The following is a 5,000-nucleotide window of genomic DNA, read 5'->3' as shown; positions in this document are numbered from 1 at the left end:
TACATTAACAGCAAGCCAAAGGAAGAGCTGTGTACAAAACAAAAGCTGTGGACAGATGTGGAAAAGTAGAGGACCCTAACTGCTGGAAGCACATTAACATCAATGTTAGCCATACCCTCTTCCTCCACTCCATTGTCCTATAGAGAAGGAGAACCAGAACCTGCAAACTCGCTCTGTAATACCCCTATAGCCTATGCTAGCATCACACCTGGGCATTTCCATGTTTTTGCCTTTTATAACATGAGGGAAGCAAATACCGGTTTAGAGGTACAGAAGTGAGGACAAAGATTACTTGTGCCCTACTGCAGCTGCAAATGCTCTCCAGGCACTGGGGTGTGCCTCCACTTAAAGTGCACGTACCTGCCTCAGATGGAAGCTGTGGGATTCCCCGCAGGGATGTCACGGTCAGGACCTGAAGGAACGTTTCAGGTTGCATCAGAAGGCAAGCCTAGAAGGCAACCCCCCCAAAATTTAGTGACTTTCTTATTTCACAAACAGGTCACCAGTAAAAGACACTGAAGCTAGAGGGGTTTTGCACGTGGGAGTAGTGCCCCTAACCAGTATCATTCCAGCGTGAATCTGCAGTTTGCCAGGCCACTTGCTACGCACAATTTCAGTGTCACAGTCATTTGACAGACATCTATTAATATCTACGTATTATTATGTACGTAATATCTGTTATGTTATGTAGGCTCTTGAGTGCTCCTCGCTGGGCCCAATTTCTTGTGGACAATGAAGTTATATACAAAAGGGATGCCTGAGCCAGAACTTTGTCAGCAATAAAGCTGAGAAACTCTCTTCTCGAAAGGACAGGGATTTCTGTACTCCTTTGAGTTCAAGACCAAAATGAATACCTATTTCTTAACTTTACTGTCCCTCATCAGCAGTATCTTAGGCACAAATTCAAAGGAAAAAAAAGACCCCACCCCAAACTTGCACTATCTGTTCTGTCATGAGGTATTACTTCATGCTATGCTACACAACCATACCTTGTCCATCGTGGGGGGACAAATTCAGATCCTCTTTCACGTATGAGAGATGAATCGGCCTGTGCAAAGGACACAGTGAGATGTCCCAGAGTGAGGCTTATGAAATTAGGGATGAAGGAAATGCATTCTCTGACATTTCAGATGAGGCTTCAGAAGTATTTCCTGGAACCAAGGAACAAGGCTCTGCCTCTCCCACAAATCAGTGGCTAGAGCTTTCACCTGGAACACAGGGGACTGGGACACCAGCCACACACCTGGTAAATAATCAAGGATTTCTACAAATTAGGAAGACTCCTAAATAAAAGAACAGAAGGTAACTGTCCCAGTGTCAGTACCCTGAGCAATGGTGTGTTGGCCAACGGTGTGAGAGACCAGCAGAGCAAGTTTTCCTATTTTGTGCTAATTCTCCTGCCGTTGGTGACCACACTTAGAAATGGGTTGTCTTAAATACTCGATCCTGTAAGGCTCTGGTAAGGCCCCACCTCCCCCATGTCCCTGCTATTAAGGAGAGATTCAGAGGTGCCCCTAATCCTGTCCCCTCCTTCCCAAATGAGGAGCTGCAGAAGACCTAGACTGCCCTTCCAGCTCCTCCCAGAAAAAACCCCAGGGTGATGTGCTGATGGCGTCCTGCTCCCTTTTCACTTGCCGGCAGAGCGTCCCTACTGAAGTGGGGAGAGCAGGGTGTGCTCTGCGCAGCACCCTTCACTGCCTAGCCGTCCTTACGAGAGCAGGTCTCTTCCTAAATACAATCCAGATGAACTTGATGTTTCAAGAAAACAGAAAAACCCACAGCCAAAAAACTTGCACCACTGCAGACACATCATATCCCCCATTCCACACACGCCAGTCTCTCAACAGCACTTTTTTTTTTAAATAATCCTGTCAAAACAGAACAGTAGAAAGGGCTATACACAAATTATTTCTTGTCCACCATGTATTTCGAGGGTAGCGTTTTCACTTAAACAAATGTTTAACAGCCTTATACAGGCATTTAACAGGTACACCACAAACCGTCCGACAGCACAACTACCATTTCACCTTCGGTCCGGTTTGGGGAAGGTACAGGTAAGAGAAAGTACTGCCAGATTTCTGCAGCAGTGCTCTGCTTTAACGGAAAAGCTTACTTATTTACTAGATACCAGCTGCTTTGGATAGTCCAGGAAGACAAAGCTTCCAAAAGAAAAATAATCTTCTATCATGAGGTATTTGAACCCCAGAGTGGAAGACTTGAGGACAGCAGTAGGATAAAACTCTTGACAGCAGAAACTACAAAAGCTTCAGGGTTCCTCTGGAACCCTTTTAGAAACACAGTAGGCAAACTAAAAGGTTTTGTACTCCAACTGGGAGTATATTTCTTAAACACTCAGTAATTTTGCCTTCCTCCTGATTTCAGACACAGACATTCTGCAGAAGGGATAAACCCTGCAGCGCACCTATTTTATTTCAGCCCATTAGCGCTTATTAATCTTCCCCTGTGAATGACCCTCCATACACCACCACAAGGCTGACCGACAGAAGATCCAGAGGAGTAAGGTGCTGTGAGATGAACTCATCAGGCAAACAGAACAGAGCTTTGATTTCTAAATAAATGGGAACTCTGATGGCAAAATAAGTCACTTCCAACTTTATTGGTGGGAGGAAAGAAAAAATCTGGTTCCATGAGGTTTTCTGCATGTTCTGGTTTTGATTTTGATACTCATCTTGATGCCCGACCCCTGCTTCCTGTAAATCAGCAGCAGTTACTATTATTTCAGCACCGTGCCCTGGTGTCTATATGGCCACCAACGGGGCCATAAAGCTCCAGCTGTAGCAGCTGGAAGGACCAAGGCTTAAAACCCATGAAGCTACCGGTTGACAAGCACGGGATTAATATGCACAGAACCTAACAAAATCAACAGTCAGCATCTGGCAAGACTTAAAACACCATTTGCCAAGAGGGACATCTAGATGATTAGTGTCTGGAGAACACAACCTGTATATAGGTAATAATTCATAAATCTTAGTTTCAGAATTCTATATCCCAGCTCTCATCCTTCAAGCACTTGCTATTAAAGCTCCTCAGACACGTAAGCATTTACTGACTTTGTGCGCTGGAACGCAAACTGACATGAACTTACACATAGCTGTTAAACACCCAGTCCCTTGCTGCACTGCGTACGGGCCTCCTGGGCAGCAGAGGAGGAAAAGGGAATAGATTTAGACAAGATTAGAGCAGCTACCTGCAAATTTATGCACAGAGAAGCTATTTTAATTCTGATACAGATTTGGAAAGCTTAGTGGCAGCTTTTAGGTACTGTGGTCAGTAAAGAGAATAGCTGATACCCATCGCCCCTGCCAAAGTACTCTCGAGACAGGCGGTGCTAAGGAAGGGAAAGCGACCGTGTCTCCCTTCAGCTAGCAGAAGGTAGAAGAATATTCCATGTATCATATACCTCCTAGGAACACACGGCACGTAAAGAAGCCCTGAAAAAAGACCGTACTCAAAACATGTTAGAAGTCTCCAAAAACATCCTCTTCCTTAGCACGCGTGGCACTTCCAAACTCTGGCTTTCTCTTCTGCATCCAACATAACGTGCCCACAGCGACGTCCCAGCTGGGACACATCCACCTCTCTGTTAGTTCTGCTAGGGAAGCGCAAGGAACTGGGGGAAGAAACCAAGTCTGGATTGTCTCATAGAGTAAAAATATATACAGCGTATTTTACAGGAATTGTGGCATTTCATCTTCAAACACTGTATCATAAATTGTTCCATCTAATAAAAAAAGGAAATATTCCACCTCTAGGCTCAGACGAGAGTCTTGTCCAACCAATACTGCAAATCCCTCCAGCCCACCGCAGCTCCTGCCAGGCCTTCCCACTTACAGAGAAGTTTCCTTTCTCCTCAGTAAAGACGAAATCCCTCTCCCTTAAGCAAGCAGAGGCCTCCTGAGATCTCCCTTTCTGGCTTTTCCTTAAAGGGCTGTCACAGGAGAAGGACGAGGTACCAGTTATTAACCCGCTCCCAACCCACGTGGAAGTTTTCACATTCCATGATGTCTGGCCTTTTTCTCTAAAAATGAGAACTCTCACAACAGGAAGAACCCCTAAGCATAAATCTATACAATCCCCTTTGCCAGTAGAGCTACCGGTCCTTCTAAACAGGGACTGCAGGAAACGGGAAATAAGAAGAAATAAACTCAAACTCCCTTTCAGGACAGTTTTCTCTGGAGGGCCACTAAGAGCTGGATCTAGCAAAAGGCTCTGTCCAGGTGGGAGAATCAAACCTCATGGAATTAATTACAGGGGAGGAGTCCCTGTCTCTTACTCTATTGGTTTAGATGACAGGAAAAATTAAACACGAGTCATGCCCTGGCGGAGTCATTAGCTTGCACAGCTCTGCCCCCCATTGTTGACAGAAAAGGGACAAAGGAAGCCATCTTAAAACCAAATCCTCTTCTAGGTATGAAGAAGCCCTAGTCACCTGCCAGGCCCATACATCTCTACAGACTTGTTTTACTCCCCTGCAAAACAAACATCCAGCTCTTTCCCACTCGCTAGATCCCCTTTCCATATGTGAGAAGGCCTTACAGGCTGCCCGGGGCCTTCTGCTCCGCAGGGGATGGATTTGACTCCTTCGTCAAAAGTTCCTTCTGTTTCCATCTCATGGAAGACAGGTACAAGAGTACAAGTGCCGCAAACCCAACACAGTGCCTTAACCAAAACCTTTCTTCCATCCTCTTTGAAAGGCAGCCGATCATTTTCTTGTAGTGTTATTTGGATGACAGGGAAGGAACGAGACAGGAGACGACCTGCAAACATTACCTCTAAGGACGTTAAAACGGGCACTTGGAATTTTAGTGACAAAACCAATTCAAGCTCAAACCGAAATGATGACGAATTCAAAGGAACACGGTGCTCGCAGGAACCATTCGGCAGAACATTCTACCTCGCTCTGCACGGGCCAGCAGAACGCCAAGCTGCTCTGCCCACCACCGGCTCTCAGACCAAACTGCTCACGCGGGGGCTTGCAC

General features: G+C 45.8%; 1 protein-coding gene across 1 annotated transcript in view; it reads right to left on the bottom strand.

Annotated features, from left to right (window-relative positions):
• FXR1 (FMR1 autosomal homolog 1) overlaps positions 1–5,000 on the bottom strand; it is a 43,653-nt gene that overhangs the window by 4,562 nt on the left and 34,091 nt on the right. The window contains exon 15 of the transcript XR_004842540.1: positions 4,173–4,177. The gene's annotated coding sequence lies outside the window, so the exon portion shown is untranslated. The remainder of the gene's footprint in view (positions 1–4,172; positions 4,178–5,000) is intronic.

This window comes from Egretta garzetta, unplaced genomic scaffold, assembly GCF_000687185.1.
Source record: "Egretta garzetta isolate BGI_Z169 unplaced genomic scaffold, ASM68718v1 scaffold637, whole genome shotgun sequence".
In the NCBI taxonomy this organism is placed as follows: Eukaryota; Metazoa; Chordata; class Aves; order Pelecaniformes; family Ardeidae; genus Egretta; species Egretta garzetta.
This window is presented reverse-complemented; position numbering and strand designations above follow the sequence as displayed.